At 39.3% G+C, this 18772-nt stretch overlaps 1 long non-coding RNA gene and 1 pseudogene across 1 annotated transcript in view; one reads left to right on the forward strand and one right to left on the reverse strand.

The window, feature by feature from the left end:
* The window catches only part of LOC128597447 (uncharacterized), a 52415-nt gene extending 35947 nt beyond the window's left edge, over nucleotides 1-16468 (forward strand). The window contains exon 3 of the long non-coding RNA XR_008383259.1: nucleotides 16421-16468. This is a non-coding gene — a long non-coding RNA (uncharacterized LOC128597447). The remainder of the gene's footprint in view (nucleotides 1-16420) is intronic.
* LOC128597445 (serine/threonine-protein kinase RIO2-like) lies at nucleotides 6658-8403 on the reverse strand (annotated as a pseudogene).
* Nucleotides 16469-18772: the final 2304 nt, after the last annotated feature.

An 18772-nucleotide genomic window follows, 5' to 3' on the forward strand; every position in this document is an offset into this window, starting at 1 on the left:
CTGCAGCCCAAACTGGGCAGCAGCACAGACAGAACCTGAGAAACAGGTTCTGTGAACTAAAAACTGACAGCTAACCATGCTGTAAATACAAACTACAGCTGAGACCAGGCAGCAGCACAGACCAGAGGCGCAGGTTCTGTAAACTCAGAAAAGCTTCTCTTCTGCAGGAGAATTTAGCCGGGACAGAAACAAATTCCACAAAGTTGTTCTGTCAGTAACATCAATCAGGGGTGGGGCTGGAACTGAGTGAACAGCCCCAGCCTCCATTAAGCATGCCAGGTTGTCAGGCCTCACTACCGCCTGCCAGATAGTGACAGAGAGCAGTGGCCTGGCTGACATAGATCTCCCTGTGATTCAGGCAGGTGCAAACCCCTGAAGTATCTGCTCATTGGAGGCAACTGGGTCACAGCCCTGCCGGGTTATCAGTGACTGAGTATGACAGAGGTGCAAGGTGGGGAAGGAGGCATCAACCTTCCCAGACTAATCTATTTTCTGGGTGGGTCCTCCTGACCTCACAGAGCACCGGAGCAAGTCATATTTGAGTTGTCAGCACACACCTGTGATCTAGTGGCCAGATACCTTTTAAACTGTCCCACCTGAGATAGGTGCTGACTGAAATAGTTGATTTGGACCTCTTGAACTGGGCCAATCACCCGAAGACTATTCAAGTGGAACCCTGGGTGTGTGGTTGTAGGTTTGATTTTCCTTTTCCAATTTTTGCTTGTGGGGGGTGGGGTGACTTAATTGCTGGTATTGCTCCACAGCTGAGACTTCAACCCAGAGTAACTGATTCACTAGGGTTGGACAGAGCCACTTAGCCCCCCCACACCAAGCAGGTCCCCAGTTGAAAACAAGACAGAGCCACTTAGCCCCACCACACTAAGCAGGTCCCCAGTTTCTCAGGCCGTAGCACTGTACAGGTCATTGGCAAAGCTCCAGGTGAAAAGGTACAGACACCAGTCCCAGCGTTTTGGCAAAGGGATGGTTAATCACTATTCCTGGAACCCCGAACCCAACTTTTCTTTATCCACACATCTAGTCAAACAGTGTAAAATAATAATGGGGCATAATCAGTGGAAAAACTCTGGTAACATGAATAACCAGAGTAGATCAACCCCCCCAAGGAAAGATATGACAGATGTAACTGAAGATCCCATTCATAAACAGATGGCTGAGATGTCAGAAATCAAATTCAGCATTTGGATTGCAAACAAGGTTGATAGAATGGAGGAAAAGTTGGAATTAGAAATTCGAGGAGCAATTCAAAAGTTGTCTCAATAATTCAACAAATTTAAAGACAAAACCACCAAAGATTTTGACACATAGAAGCAAGAATTTGCAGCCCTCAAAGATCTGAAAAATACAGCGGAATCCCTCAGTAACAGAGTGGAGCAAGCAAAAGAAAGAATTTCAGACATTGAAGACAACCTTTTGAACACTCCCAAACTCTCAGAGGAAGAGAAATGGAGAGCAAAAATGGATCATTCTCTCAGCGAGCTCTGGGATAATTCGAAGAAGGGTAATATCTGCCTCATTGGAATCCCTGAAAGTGATGAAGTGGCTTCACAAGGCACAGAGGCTCTTCTCCAAAAAATTATGAAAGTGAATTTTCCAGACATGCCAAGAGATTCTGAAATTCAGATAGCAGACAGTTTCAGAACCCCAGCACGACTTAACATGAAGAAGACATCCCCCGGGCACATCATAATTAACTTCACTAAACTTAATATGAAGGAGAAAATTCTGAAAGCAGCCAGATGTAAGAAAATCATAACCCACAAAGGGAAGAATATTAGAATGACTGCAGATCTCTCTGCTGAAACTTTTCAAGCAAGAAGAGGGTGGTCATTGACTTTTAATCTCCTAAAACAAAATAACTTTCAACCCTGGATCCTGTATCCAGCTAAACTGAGTTTCAGTTATGATGGAGAAATTAAATACTTTAATGACATTCACATGTTGAAGAAATTTGCCATAACTAAACCAGATGTTAGAATATTCTCAGACCTATCCTCCCTAATGACCAGCACAATCCTCTACTACAAAAGTAAACACACTCTGAAACTTTTGATCAAACTCCAACTTCCACAGTGGCAAAAGGATTAAAAATGTCCACTGGACTTTTGAAAAACCCGATACCCAAAATTTTGCCGGGCTTATCAATATTCTCCATTAATGTGAATGGCTTAAACTGTCCTCTAAAGAGGCACAGGTGGGCTGACTGGATACAAAAACTCAGGCCAGATATCTGCTGCATACAAGAATCTCATCTTACCTTAAAAGATAAATATAGACTCAGGGTGAAAGAATGGTCGTCCATAATTCAGGCAAATAGAAATCAGAAAAAAACAATTCTATTTGCAGATACAATAGGCTTTAAACCAAAAAAAGTAAGAAAGACTCGGAATGCTCACTTCATATTTGTTAAAGGTAATACTCAATATGATGAGGTTTCAATTATTAATATTCATGCACCCAACCAAAATGCTCCTAAATTTATAAGAGAAACTCTAACAGACTTGAACTTGATTTTCTCCATCTTCATAATAGTCGGAGATTTTAACACTCCTTTGGCAGTGTTGGATAGATCCTCCAATAAGAAGCTAAGCAAACAAATTTTAGATTTAAAACTAACCATCCAACATTTAACAGACATCTACAGAACATTTCATCCCAACAAAACTGAATACACATACTTCTCTTCAGCCCACGGAACATACTCCAAAATCGACCACATCTTAGGTCACAAGTCTAACCTAAGTAAATTTAAAGGAATAGAAATTATTCCTTGCATCTTCTTGGACCACCATGGAATAAAAGTTGAACTCAGGAACAACATGAATCTGCACACTCATACAAAAACATGGAAGTTAAATAACCTTATGCTGAATGATACCTAGGTCATAGATGAGATTAATAATGAAATTACCAAATTTTTGGAACAACAATGAAAACATAAATTATCAGAACCTCTGGGATACTGCAAAGGCAGTCCTAAGAGGGAAATTTATAGCACTGCAAGCCTTCCTCAAGAGAACGGAAAGAGAGGAAGTTAACAACTTAATGGGACATCTCAAGCAACTGGAAAAGGAAAAACATTCCAACACCAAACCTACTAGGAGAAAAGAACCAAAATTAGATCAGAATTAAATGAAACTAAAAACAAAAGGAGTATACAGCAGATCAATAAATCAAAAACTTGGGTTTTTGAAAAGGTCAATAAAATAGATAAACCTTTGGGTAACCTAACCAGGGAAAAAAGAGTAAAATCTCTAATCTCTTCAATCAGAAATGACAAAGACAAAATAACAACAGACTCCTCAGAAATTAAAAAAATCCTTAATGAATTTTACAAGAAACTTTATTCTCAGAAAATGAAAATCTGAAGGAAATTGACCAATACTTGGAAGCATGTCACTCTCCAAGACTTAGCCAGAATCAAGTGGAAATGTTGAACAGGCCAATATCAAGTTCTGAAACAGCATCAGAACTTTTCTAAAATTCTTTTCTAAAAAGAAAAGCCCAGGACCAGATGGCTTCACATCAGAATTCTACCAAACCTTTAAAGAGAAACTAGTACCTATATTGCTTAACCTGTTCCAAAATATAGAAGAAGAAGAAATACTACCCAACACGTTCTATGAAGCAAACATCACACTGATCCCCAAATCAGGAAAAGACCCTACAAGAAAAGAAATTATAGACCGATATCACTAATGAATATAGATGCAAAAATATTCAAAAAGATCCTAACAAAAAGAATCCAGCAACACATCAAACAAATTATACATCATGACCAAGTCAGTTTTATCCCAGGGTCTCAAGTCTGGTTCAATACACATAAATCTATAAATATAATTCAGTACATAAACAAATTAAAAAACATGATTCTCTCAATTGATACAGGAAAACCTTTTGATAATATCAAGCATTTCTTCATAATCAGAACACTTAAGAAAATTGGTATATAAGGGACAATTCTTAAACTTATAGAGGCCACATATAGCAAACCCACAGCCAATATTGTACCAAATGGAATTAAATTCAAATCATTTCCACTCCGATCAGGAACCAGGCAAGGTTGCCCATTGTCTCCACTGCTCTTTAACATTGTAATGGAAGTTTTAGCCATTGCAATTAGGGAAGAAGAGGCGATCAAGTGTATTCATATAGGGTCAGAAGAGATCAAAATTTCACACTTCCCAGATGATATGGTTGTATATCTGGAAAACACAAGGGATTCTACTACAAAACTCTTAGAAAAGATCAAGGAATACAGCAGTGTCTCAGGTTACAAAATCAACATCCATAAATCAATAGCCTTTATACATACCAACAATAGTCAAGCTGAAAAAACAGTCAAGGACTCTATTCCGTTCACCGTAATGCCAAAGAAGATGAAACATTTGGGAGTTTATCTAACAAAGGATGTGAAAGATGTCTATAAAGAGAACTATGAAACTCTAAGAAAAGAAATAGCTGAAAATATTAACAAAGGGAAAAACATACCATGCTCATGGCTGGGAAAAATCAATATTGTTAAAATGTCCATACTACCCAAAGCAATATACAATTTTAATGCAATCTCTATTAAAGCTCCATTGTCATACTTTAAAGATCTCAAAAAAATAATACTTCGTTTTATATGGAATCAGAAAAAACATTGAATAGCCAAGACATTACTCAGATATAAACACAAAGCAGGAGGAATCACACTACCAGACCTCAGACTATAAATCGATGGTGATTAAAACAACATGGTACTGGCACAAAAACAGAGAGGTAGATGTATGAAACAGAATGGAGAACCAAGAGATGAATCAAGCTACTTACCATTATTTAATCTTCAATAATCCAATTAAAAAGATTCAGTGGGGGAAAGATTCCCTATTTAACAAATGGTGCTGGGTGAACTGGCTGGCAACCCTTAGAAGAATGAAACTGGACCCGCACCTTTCACCATTAACTAAGGTAGACTCTCACTGGATTAAAGATTTAAACTTTAACTCATGAAACTATAAAAATACTAAAAGAAAGTGCAGGGAAAACTCTTGAAGAAATCACTCTGGGCGAATATTTTATGAGGAGGGCAATTGAAGCAGCACCAAAAATACACCACTGGAAGCTAATCAAACTAAAAAGCTCCCACATAGCCAAGAACACAGTAAGTAAAGCAAGCAGACAGCCCTCAGAATGGGAGAAAGTATTTGCACATTATGTCTCCAATAAAGGTTTAATAACTAGAATCCCCAGAGAACTCAAACATATTAGAAAGAAAAGAACAAGTGATCCCATCTCAGGCTGGGCACGGGACTTGAAGAGAAACTTCTCTGAAGAAGACAGGTGCACGGCCTATAGACATATGAAAAAATGCTCATCATTAATCATCAGAGAATTGCAAATTAAAACTACTTTGAGGTATCATCTAAGTCTAGTAAGATTAGCGTATATCACAAAATCCCAAGACCACAGATGTTGGCGTGGATGTGCAGAAAAGGAAACACTTCTACACTGCTGGTGGGAATGCAAATTAATACATTCCTTTTGGAAAGATGTTTGGAGAACAAACATCTAAAAATAGATCTGCAATTCAATCCTATATTTCCTCTACTAGGTGTATACCCAGAAGACCAAAAATCACATTTTAACAAAGATATTTGTACCAGAATGTTTATTGCAGCCCAATTCATAATTGCTAAGTCATGGAAGAAGCCAAAGTGCTCATTGATCCACGAATGGATTAATAAATTGTGGTATATGTACACCATGGAATATTATGCAGCTTTAAAGAAAGATGGAGACTTTACCTCTTTCATGTTTACATTGATGGAGCTGAAACACATTCTTCTTAATAAAGTATCTCAAGAATGGAAGAAAAAGTATCCAATGTACTCAGCCCGACTATGAAGCTAATTTATAGCTTTCAAATGAAGGCTATAACCCAACTATAGCACAAGACTATGGGGAGAAAGGACCAAGGAAGCAGAAGGGAGGGGGGGAGGTTAGTGTAGAGAGAGGGTAATGGGTGGGGCCACACTTAAGGTGCATCTTAGAATGAGTACAGGCAAAACTTATTAAATGCAGAATATAAATATCTACATACAATAACCAAGAAAATTCCATGAAGGCATTTTCTCATCAAACGTTGAACAGTTTGATGAGAATATTTCAGATTGCATATGAAATCAGCACATTGTACCCCTTAATTGCACTAATGTACACAGCTATGATTTAACAATAATAAACAAACAAATAAATAAATAAATGAAAGCTATAACCCAGTTATAACTTAAGAATAGGAGAAAGGGGAGAGCAAGGGAAGGGGATGGGGGGAAATGGGTGGAGAGAGGGTGATTGGTGGGATCACACCCACAGTGCATCTTACAAGGGTATATGTGAAACTTACTAAATGTAGAATATAAATGTCTGAACACAATAACTGAGAAAATGCCAGGAAGGCTATGTTAACCAGTGTGATGAAAATATGTCAAATGGTATATAAAACCAGTGTATGGTTCCCCATGATTGCATTAATGTACACAGCTATGATTTAATAATAAAATAAAATAAAATGAAGGGTTTTTTTATATAAATGAAATAGGGTTTATTCATCTACTTATATATTAGCCTTGATGCAAAAGAAGATAAAATGTGGCTTAAACGCAGATTAGAGTAACTTTTAAAAAATTTCAAAAATATATATTATTCTCCCCCAAAGCTAGCTGCTTCCAAACTTGATTTAATATTTTGCATGTTTTCCCTTCGTTGCTTGGTAAACACATTTGCTTCTCCTTTCTGTAATCACCGTCTGACTGCTAATTTGTCTACTGACGTTTCACCTTGTTTCACGAGTTCCGGAGGAATTGTTGAACAACTCACAACCCTGGCCCATAGGAGAAGTAACACTCAGAGTTCTTGTTCTACACCAATTAATGTCTCCCATATTTTTTTTTCATCTCTGAGAGACCTGGATTCTTTACTCAGTGACAGAAGGCAGTTAGATGAGGGCATTCATCAACACACTCCTCAGAGTCAGCAGAGGCTTCTCCTTGAGGTGTCTGACCACATTCTCTCAGGTAATTTTCATTTCTGTTTCTCTCCTCAGAAAATTCAGGTATGGAATTTTTGTCAACAACCTGCCCTTTCATTTCTTCTAAAGCCTAGCTGAAGTCAGTCATTTCAAAGTGGTGTGCACCAGCACTCTGCTCTGATGAACTGTCCTCCCTGATCTGTTCCAGGTCTTCAAATGATCTGTAGCCACCTGACTGGTCCACACAGTTCTGTTCACTTTCATCTTTGGAACTACAAACCTCTGATTTTTCTGACACTTCTCCATCAGAAAACAAAAACTGAGGTCCCTCTTCTGTCTCAGTGTCCCTCTCATCTGGGCCCACTCACTGCAGCAGGTCGTCACCAGCTTGCAGCTCCTTTGTGTAGCCACTGGCAGAAACCTCCACATCAAGAGAGCCTTCCATCTTGATATCACTAAAGGTTGGATAAAGCTCACTTTCACAGCCAAAACGCTTCATGAAGAAATCTCTAATGCACTTGACGTCTCTGTCAAAATACGGTTCAGCATTGGGATGAGAAGTTGAGACCATCTGTGGGAAATCGATCATGGTGACACGATCATTTTCATCCAAAATGAGATTGAATTCATTGAAATCTCCATGCATCAGCCCATGATCCCAAAGTCTTACAATTAATTCCATGGCTCCATCATATACTGAGGCAGGATCTTCAACATGGTGTATCTGACATAGAGGATAACAATTTATGATCTCCATGACCACTTCATGGCAATTGTAATCAACTGGCTTTGGAACTGGAAATTTCCTCTCACATAACACCTTCATATGGGCAAATTTCTTCAAGGCAGAGAGAGGAGATCAATAAAGCTAAGACACATTATGCCTGTGTTTATGGTAATCATGCTTGTTTTTCAGATTTCCAAAGGAAGTTCTTCCTAGTCTGTGAAGGTCTAATGCAAATTGCTGTCCTTCATTTGCAGCGATGTAAATATCTGATTCTTTGTCAACACCCATCTGGTTTCCAACAGACTCAACTACTTGTCTAGAAGAAAATGTTTTCAAAGCCAGGTAATCATAGTCTGCATTTGTCAACTGATAGCCCTGGACAGTCTTGGTACCCTCCCAAGCTATGAGTTTATGTTTCACTAATTCTCTTAAAACTTTATTACAGCCACCAGGTTTAAGGCTGGCTATAGAGGCGATCAAACTCCAGGGAACTATCTCATGGTTCTTCATACCCATTTGAATCGCAGTCAGAACCCTGAAGTCATCCTGGCCACAACTTGGCCAAGATGCACCTTCCTGGTGCAACGTGCCCACATTCACCTTCCCCATGGCAGCAGCGGATGGAAGTCCAATCACAAAGTTTTTAAACAGCATCAGTTTCCAAATAAATGATATATAATAAGAGTATAATTTTTATACATGGTAATTAAATCAAACGAATTATCTTCTACATGAAAAGGTAACTGAGGAGAGAAAAACCTACTCTTCAGAGAATTATTTTTATTTTATGCCACTTATTTTATATATATTGGAGAATATTGTTCTTTTGTTTGAACTGAGCAGCACCGAAGGATCAACTGTGGCATTTTTTGGACGTTCCTGATGACTGAGCCATATGCCCAAAACAAGGTTGAGGAGACTGAAATAATAAAATCCACCCACTACATGACCACAAAGCAACTCACTAGCAGCAGGATGGTCTGGGTGGCCCTCTTCTCTGGGGAGGCTTTAGAGGAGAGCCTGGTGCTGTGAAGGTGCTGGTATCACTTCTGGTCCCTGAGCAGGAGAATCGCTATGTCAGCACTTGAGAGTAGCATGATTCCTACAAAGGAGAAACGCCTTGGTTATGTCAGAGCAAAAAGAAGTCCCCTGATTATAGGGTCCATGGGGGAAAGTGAGCAGTGTTTATCTTCAGTAGATTTCTCTGGTCAAATTATAAGTATCTACGGTGTAGGCGATCTGCTATGATTAAAAGACAAGGTGTATGACCACAAAAAGAATCAAACATGGATGATGTAATCTGTGGATTTATGTTTAAAGCTGGCCAACCAGGAGGTGCTGGGGCTGACAGTGAAGGCCTGGAGCATGCTCAGGAGGCTGGTGGTGCAGATGGAGAGATCCTTGATCACTCTGCTCAGATAGCAAAATGCCTCACATTTAAGGTTATTCTGAAAGTTCAGTGACCCAAAGAGTTCTTGAGACCCCAATAATAGCACGATGAAGAACTTCACACACATGAACAAAGGCCAAGTGACACGTGGTCAGGTCCATGGGTTTCACCCTGTGATCAGACCAAGTATGAAGATGCAGAAGAGGAGGAGAGAGGTGTTGGCTGAGATTCCAATACCAGTTTGTAAAAATATGCAGTTTTTGATGGGAGCATAAATGAAAAATAAGTTCATTATACTAAAGGTGAAAGAGTTGTATATCTGAAAACATCAAAAGACATTATCAGTGTTCTTTTATAGTCAAAATTATTACCACCATAAGGTTTTATTCTCCCCATGATTAACTCTTCCTATGTGATAGAAATGATTAAAAATACAGCTGCACAGGGAAGGCTAGATGAGGTCTGTACATTTTTATCCCACTTGCACAATGTATTTGATTTTATTAATGGAATTTTCAGTTCCAAAAAAATAATTTTATATTTGTATAAATGTCCAATGTGTGATTGCATGAAATAGAAAAATTATTTTTTAAGTATTATTTGGGATTAGGAAGTTATGAAATTTAAAACCAGCCATTTTCAATTATGAAATAAAAAGTATATAAAACAAAATATGGCTTTTAGTTAAGGGATTCAAGTTTGAATTATTTTCTATACATTACAATGGAAATTAAGACAATGAATGGTATGTATATATATATATATTTTTTAATGTTTCTTTTTTTCTTTTTTTTTTTATTGTTGGGGATTCATTGAGGGTACAATAAGCCATGTTACACTGATTGCAATTGTTAGGTAAAGTCCCTCTTGCAATCATGTCTTGCCCCCATAAAGTGTGACACACACCAGCACCACACCCACCTCCCTCCTTCTCTCTTTCTGTTCCCCCCATAACCTTAATTGTCATTAATTGTCCTCATATCAAAATTGAGTACATAGAATTCATGCTTCTCCATTCTTGTGATGCTTTACTAAGAATAATGTCTTCCACGTCCATCCAGGTGAATACGAAGGATGTAAAGTCTCCATTTCTTTTAATGGCTGAATAGTATTCCATGGTATACATATACCACAGCTTGTTAATCCATTCCTGGGTTGGTGGGCATTTAGGCTGTTTCCACATTTTGGCGATTGTAAATTGAGCTGCAATAAACAGTCTAGTACAAGTGTCCTTATGATAAAAGGATTTCTTTCCTTCTGGGTAGATGCCCAGCAATGGGATTGCAGGATCAAATGGGAGGTCTAGCTTGAGTGCTTTGAGGTTTCTCCATACTTCCTTCCAGAAAGGTTGTACTAGTTTGCAGTTCCACCAGCAGTGTAAAAGTGTTCCCTTCTATCCACCTCCACGCCAGCATCTGCAGTTTTGAGATTTTGTGATGTGGGCCATTCTCACTGGGGTTAGAGGATATCTCAGGGTTGTTTTGATTTGCATTTCTCTAATATATAGAGATGATGAACATTTTTTCATGTGTTTGTTAGCCATTCGTCTGTCGTCTTTAGAGAAAGTTCTATTCATGTCTCTTGCCCATTGATATATGGGATTGTTGGCTTTTTTCATGTGGATTAATTTGAGTTCTCTATAGATTCTAGTTATCAAGCTTTTGTCTGATTGAAAATATGCAAATAACCTTTCCCATTGTGTAGGTTGTCTGTTTGCTTTGGTTATTGTCTCCTTAGCTGTACAGAAGCTTTTCAGTTTAATGAAGTCCCATTTGTTTATTTTTGTTGTTGTTGCAATTGCCATGGCGGTCTTCTTCATGAAGACTTTCCCCAGGCCAATATCGTCCAGTATTTTTCCTATGCTTTCTTGGAGGATTTTTATTGTTTCATGCCTTAAGTTTAAGTCCTTTATCCATCGTGAATCGATTTTTGTGAGTGGGGAAAGGTGTGGGTCCAGTTTCAGTCTTTTACATGTAGACATCCAGTTCTCCCAACACCATTTATTGAATAGGGAGTCTTTCCCCCAAGGTATGTTCTTGTTTGGTTTATCAAAGATTAGGTGGTTGTAACATGTTAGTTTCATTTCTTGGTTTTCAATTCGATTCCAAGTGTCTATGTCTCTGTTTTTGTGTCAGTACCATGCTGTCTTGAGCACTATGGTTTTGTAGTACAGACTAAAATCTGTTATGCTCATGCCCCCAGCTTTATTTTTGTTACAGAGAACTGCCTTAGGTATAAGCGATTTTTTTCCGGTTCCATACAAAACGCAGAATCCTTTTTTCCAAATCTTGGTATTTTGGTATTTGATAGGAATGTCATTGAATAGGTAGATTACTTTGGGAAGTATAAACATTTTAACAATGTTGATTCTTCCCATCCATGAGCATGGTATGTTCTTCCATTTGTTTATATCCTCTGCTATTTCCTTTCTGAGGATTTCATAGTTTTCTTTATAGAGGTCCTTCAACTCCTTCGTTAGGTATATTCCTAGGTATTTCATTTTCTTTGAGACTATGGTGAAGGGAGTTGTGTCCTTAATTAGCTTCTCATCTTGACTGTTATTGGTGTACACAAAGGCTACTGACTTGTGGACATTGATTTTATATCCTGAAACATTACTGTATTTTTTGATGACTTCTAGGAGTCTTGTGGTTGAGTCTTTGGGGTTCTCTAAGTATAAGATCAGGTCGTCAGCAAAGAGGGAGAGTTTGACCTCCTCTGCTCCCATTTGGATTCCCTTTATTTCCTTGTCTTGCCTAATTGTATTTGCTAGAACTTCCAGCACTACGTTGAATAGTAAAGGTGACAGAGGACATCCTTGTCTGGTTCCAGTTCTAAGAGGAAAAGCTTTCAGTTTTACTCCATTCAGTAAAATATTGGCTGTGGGTTTGTCATAGATAGCTTCAATCAGTTTTAGAAATGTGCCACCTATGCCTATACTCTTCAGTGCTCTAATTAGAAAAGGATGCTGGATTTTATCAAATGCTTTTTCTGCATCTATTGAGAGGATCATGTGATCTTTATTTTTGCCTCGTTAATATGGTGGACAATGTTTATGGACTTGCGTATGTTAAACCAGCCTTGCATCCCTGGGATGAAGCCTACTTGATCATGATGAATGACTTTTTTGATGATAAGCTGTAATCTATTGGCTAGGATTTTGTTGAGAATTTTTGCATCTATATTCATGAGTGAGATTGGTCTGAAATTCTCCTTTTTGTTTGGGTCTTTTCCTGGTTTGTTGATGTTTGCTTCATAGAATGTGTTGGGGAAGATTCCTTCTTCCTCAATTTTTTGGAATAATTTCTGCCGTACAGGAATAAGCTCTTCCTTGAAGGTTTGATAGAATTCTGTTGTGAAGCCATCTGGACCAGGGCATTTTTTGGTTGGAAGATTTTTTATTGTTTCTTTGATCTCAGTGCTTGAAGTTGGTCTGTTAAGGAGCTCTATTTCTTCCTGGCTGAGTCTAGAGGGTGTGATTCCAAATATTGATCCATTTCTTTCACATTGTCCAATTTCTGGGCATAGAGTTTCTGGTAGTATTCAGAGATGATCTCTTGTATCTCTGTGGGATCAGTTGTTATTTCCCCTTTATCATTTCTGATTGAGGTTACTAGAGATTTTACTTTTCTATTCCTTGTTAGTCTGGCCAGTGGTTTATCTATTTTATTTATTTTTTAAAAAAACCAACTCCTTGTTTCATTAATTTTCTGAATGATTCTTTTGTTTCCAATTTCATTGATCTCTGATTTGATTTTGGATATTTCTTTTCTTCTACTGAGTTTAGGCTTAGATTGTTCTTCTTTTTCCCATTCCATCAAATCTCTTGTGAGATTGTTGATGTGCTCTCTTTCTGTTTTTCGAATGTAGGCATCTAAAGCAATGAATTTTCCTCTCAAAACTGCTTTTGCAGTATCCCACAGGTTTTGGTAGCTTGTGTCTTCATTGTTGTTAGGCTCAAGGAAGTTAATGATTTCCTGTTTTATTTCCTCCTTCACCCATCTGTTATTCAACAGAAGATGTTTTAGTTTCCATGCCTTTGGGTGGTTTCGAGCATTTTTTTTAGAGTTGAGTTCTACCTTTAGTGCCTTATGGTCTGAGACGATAAAAGGTAAAATTTCAATTCTTTTGATTCTGTTGATATTTGTTTTGTGTCCCAGGATATGATCAATTTTGGAGAATGTTCCATGGGGTGATGAGAAGAATGTATATTCTTTATTTTTGGGATGAAGTGTTCTATATGCGTCTATCAAGCACAGTTGTTCTAGGGTCTCATTTAAGTCTCTTATATCCTTGTTTAATTTCTGTTTAGAGGATCTGTCCAGCTCTGTAAGAGGAGTGTTAAGGTCCCCTGTGATTATGGTATTATCAGATATCATTTTGCTCAGACTGAGTAAGGTCTGTTTCAAGAATCTGGGAGCATTTAAATTGGGTGCATAGATATTTAGAATTGAAATGTCTTCTTGTTGTTTTTTTCCCTTGACCAATATAAAGTGACCATCTTTGTCTTTTTTGACTTTAGTTGCTTTAAATCCACATGTATCTGAAAATAAGATTGCAACTCCTCTTTTCTTCTGAATTCCATTTGCCTGAAAAATTGTCTTCCAACCCTTGACTCGGAGCTTTAATTTGTCTTTTGAAGCCAGGTGTGTTTCTTGCAGACAGCAAATGGATGGCTTGTGATTTTTAATCTAGTCAGCCTTGTCTCTTCAGTGGGGAATTCAAGCCATTAACATTTATTGAGATAATTGATAAGTGTGGTAGTATTCTATTCGTCTTATTTGGTGAGAGTCCATTGCTTAGTTTTATCTTTTGCATCAGTGTGAAGGTTATTTTCTGTCCTTTAATTTCTGAGTTCTTACTTTGCTGCTGATCCATTGTGGTGGTCAGTGTGCAGAACAGGTTGAAGTATTTCCTGTAGAGCTGGTCTTGTTGTGGTGAATTTCCTCAATGTTTGTATATCAGTAAATGATTTGATTTCTCCATCAATTTTGAAGCTTAGCTTAGCAGGGTACAGAATTCTGGGCTGGAAATTGTTCTGTTTAAGTAGATTAAAGGTAGATGACCATTGTCTTCCTGCTTGGAAAGTTTCATTAGAGAAGTCTGCGGTCACTCTGATGGATTTGCCCCTGTAGGTCAACTGGTGCTTACTCCTGGCAGCTTGCAGAATCTTTTCTTTTGTCTTGACTTTGGACACGTTCATCACAATGTGTCTTGGAGAAGCTCGGTTAGCGTTGAGGTGACCTGGGGTCCGATAGCCCTCTGAAAGCAGTGTGTCAGAATTTTTGGTGATATTTGGGAAATTTTCTTTTATAATATTCCCTAGTGTGGCTTCCATTCCTCTGGGGCATTCTTCTTCCCCTTCTGGAATTCCTATAACTCGTATGTTGCAACGCTTCATAAAGTCCCATAATTCTGACAGTGAACGTTCTGCTTTCTCTCTCTTCTTTTCTGCCTCTTTTACTATCTGAGTTATCTCAAAAACTTTGTCTTCTACCTCTGAAATTCTTTCTTCTTCATGGTCTAACCTGTTGCTGATACTTTCCATTGCATCCTTAAGTTCCCTGATTGACTGTTTCATTTCCTTCAGCTCTGCTATATCCTTTTTATATTCTTCATATCGTTCATCTCTGACTTGATTCTATTTTTGGATTTCCTTTTGGTTATTTTCCACTTTATTAGCAGTTTCCTTCATTGTTTCCATCATTTCTTTCATTGTTTTCAACATGTGTATTCTAAATTCCCTTTCTGTCATTCCTAACATTTCTGTATAGGTGGAATCCTCTGCAGTAGCTACCTCATGGTCCCTTGGTGGGGTTGTTCTGGACTGGTTCTTCATGTTTCCTGGAGTTTTCTGCTGATTCTTCCTCATGGGTGATTTCTTTTATCTGTTTCCTTGCCCTAATTTTCCTTTCACTTCCTCTTGCTCTTTAAGTTCTCATGCCTGTGGACTAAGTGTTACAGGACCAGAAGCATGAGAAGGTTTAAGAGCAAAAAAGGGATGAAAGAAAGGAGGACCGAGTGATAAGGAAAAAAAAAGAAAATTAGAGAAAGGAGAGGGGGTGGGTAAAAGGAATATTGACAAAAAGAAGAGAGGCACAGAAAGAGGGAGACAGAGCAATATAGGTGTACAGTAGGGTACTTTGATACAACCTTAAAAAAAAAAGCCACCTTCTGGGGATGCCCAGTTGGTTGGTTCCCTTGAGGTCAGCAGCTCTTTGCTAACCTGATCAGACACAGTACCCCACCTCCACCAAGTAGACAAAGGAAAGACAAAAATGCTATAAATCAAACCAAAACAAGCAAACAGAAAACTTTATGCGATAAAATTGGCTGGAAAAACCAAATAATAGTGGTAGAAACACTAACAAAAATGAAGTTCTAATTATTGAAATAGGCAGCAATGGGAAATTATAATTAAACTAGAAAAATTGAGAAAGTAAAAGGATCTGTATGGAAAAGGTTGAACTTAAAAAACAAAATAACAATCCACAACATCAAAATAAACAAAAAAAACAACCGAACAAAAAAAAAACACAACCAAAAACAAAGCAGTATGTATATGTTATTGAATATTGTCTGGGCAACACGTGGTCTTCTGGGGTATGAGATGTTAATCACAGTTCTGATACGACTGGAGGCTGCTGGTTTCTCAAACCCCAGCAGGTAGACACCCTAAATCTCTCTTCAGCCCACTTAAAAGGCACTTTGAACTTGTTCACTTACTGAGCAGAAGCTTTCTCAGGGAAGTGCTTGTAGCTGGAATCAGCTGCTGAAGTGGCTATCCACTTACCCTGTGTGTCAAAACTGGTCTCCCTCTGCCCCCGAGGGTTAGGGCTGCAAGGCGGCTCAGACCCCGCCCTTAGGCTACTTGGTCGCTGGGTTACCAGCTCCCACCCAATTCCAGCTCTGCAACCCTGAGGGCGGAACTTGCCGGGGCAGATCGCTCACAATGTCTGCCTGTGACCCAGAGCCAAACACTGTTAGCTTCGTCTGGCTCAGCGGCTCAGACTGGGGCCCTAGACAAAGGCCAAAGTTCTCCGCACTCCCGCTCAGGCTCTCCCCAAGGCAGTTCAGCTGAGTGCTAAGTCCAAAGACACCAAAACAGTTCACAGGTAAGGCCTTTCTGGTTTGCAGTCTCACTGCTACTGAACTTACAGTTGCGGGCGGGTTTAGACGGATTGAACACACGCGACCACTTGCCGGTTTTCCACTGTTTTAGTCCTCCTCTTGGGGTCCAGAAGTCTCTCGCTGACTCCCTGTATCCTCTCAGGAGTGATGATAGGCAGATCCCACCAGCCAGAGATGCCTGGAGTCCTATATCCCCAGACTCACGGTGCCCAGATGCCATAGTATGTATATTTTGACACAAAATGTGTCATTTTAAAATTATTACCCACAAGTGAAAATGGTCATCAAATAGAATTATCCTAATGTATCAATTTCTATTTTTCTAATTCAAATTCAAAATCTTTATTATCACAGATGTTTATTTCACTTGTTTAAATAAATATTCAATAACAAATTGTTTTAAATACATACAGTTTTAGCATTATATAGGTATTTATTGATATGATGCTTCAGAATACAGGGTGTCTATAAAGTTTGTGTGCAATTACATCCAAACTTTATGGACACCCGATATAATGCCTCACTGTATATAATCAGTGTACGCACACACACACTTACATATACACTGCATCAGCATTATTTAAACCAAATAACAAATATAATGTATATGCATATATATTAAATTCTTATATGCATATATACACAAATGTAGTAAGTCCTCACTTAATATCACTGATAGGTTCAAAGTAACTGTGATTTTAAGCAAAATGATATACTTTATAAGGAAAGCAATTTTACTATAGATGAATTGATATAAATAAGTGCTAAATTTCTATGGAATATGGAATGTCATTTTGCTTAAAGTTGCAGTTTCCAAGGACCTATCAATGATAAGTGAGAACTGATGTGCATAAAACACCAGCACCTCCACTGTCACGTTTGTAAGATGTACCCACTGTGTCTGCTCCTAGAGTTCTTGTCCTTACACTTTCAACAGCACTGCTTTACTGCCCTGCTGTCCCTCTTCAATATTGGCACACAAAATGTTAATGAGAATGGAAATTACTCCATAGCATTTGTACGGCTGAGCGAAAGTCAATTTCACACTACTGGTAAGAGAAACACCAAAACAAATTCCTGGAGAACAAATAATGTTAAGGTGAGTCTTTCTACCATTACATCTCCTATAGTCATACTGTTTGTGTCACCTCAAATTTATGTTATAACCTTATCAATGGCTGGGTGTGGTGGCCATCGATAAGGTTATAACATAAACAAGGTAGTGATGCTAGCCTGCAGTCCACCTTCCAAGGAGAAAGAATACCTCAGAGGAGGAGGCACAAGTTCATGGGGAAGTTGACCTGAGCTAGGGACAGGCCTCTTGTCTCAGCAGCATCAGAGGCCACAGAAACCCATGATGTTGGGTCCCAGGGAAAAGGACCCATTTTTGCTGAGGGGTATCATTCACTTCAACCAAGAAAAAGGCACACTGCAGAGTAAAGTCCTTGTCTGTGCTTCCAGTCCATGGCCAGTTCATTCCAGGCAATGACTGGTGGCCCCACATCCTGGTTCTTCCTGGACTTGTAATGGGGCTACCGCCACCAACGCAGCCTGCGAAGTGGGCAGTGTGAAGGTGGCGAGGGTTGCCTGGCCGGTTGCTCTGGGGCAATTCTGTTGGATCTCCACCAGAAGAGGGGCCCAAGACAATTGCAGGTGGGCAGCGGCTCAGGACTGGGAGAGGGCTGTGGTGGGGCATGGCCAGCCAAAAACAAGGGGCTAGGAGGGCACTGTGGATGGGGGCTACCAGGCAGGAAGACGGGGCTAGGAGGGGGCTCTGGAGGGAGGGCACCAGGAAGGAACATGTGGCTGGGAGGGGGCTGTGGAGGGGAGGTACCAGGGAAGAACAGGGGGGTGGGGAGGGACCGTGCAATAGTGATGTTGGGCAGGGACCCGGGGCGAGGAAGGGGACATGAAGTGGCAGGGGCAGGCAGGGACCATGTTCGAAAGGGGTTGATGACCTAAATAGGTTGAGGGGGCACCAGAGGCGAGGAGGTGGCATGAGTGGGGTCAGGGGAACAGGCTGGGGATAGAGAGCAATGGGGGGGAAATGTGGGACGACGGAAGGGCAGCAGGGGCAGGAGAAACATTGGTTTGCTGAAACAAAGGAGATAAAAAGCCAGATGAAATGTTACATCTACACAAGCCATCATGGAGAGATCAAGGCACATTCAATATACATGGATGAGAGAAATGTTAGTCTAAAACAGCTCCATTATATATCATTCTGACTACATGTCATTCTGGAAAACGCAAAAATATAAAAACAGTGCAAATCTCAATAGTTGCCAGGATTTGTGGACCAACAACAGAGATAAAGTGGTAAAATAAGGGGCCTTTGAGGGCAGGGAGAGGGCACTGCGTGAGGACACAATGGACAACAGGGCTTTGGGGTGTCACAACTGACAGAAATGCCCAGTGAAAAGAGTGAACCTGAATGGAAATCATTCTCTTTAGAGAATCAGGTATCAATTTTTAGATTAATTGTAACAAATGT

This window comes from Nycticebus coucang, chromosome 10 (assembly GCF_027406575.1).
Source record: "Nycticebus coucang isolate mNycCou1 chromosome 10, mNycCou1.pri, whole genome shotgun sequence".
In the NCBI taxonomy this organism is placed as follows: domain Eukaryota; kingdom Metazoa; phylum Chordata; class Mammalia; order Primates; family Lorisidae; genus Nycticebus; species Nycticebus coucang.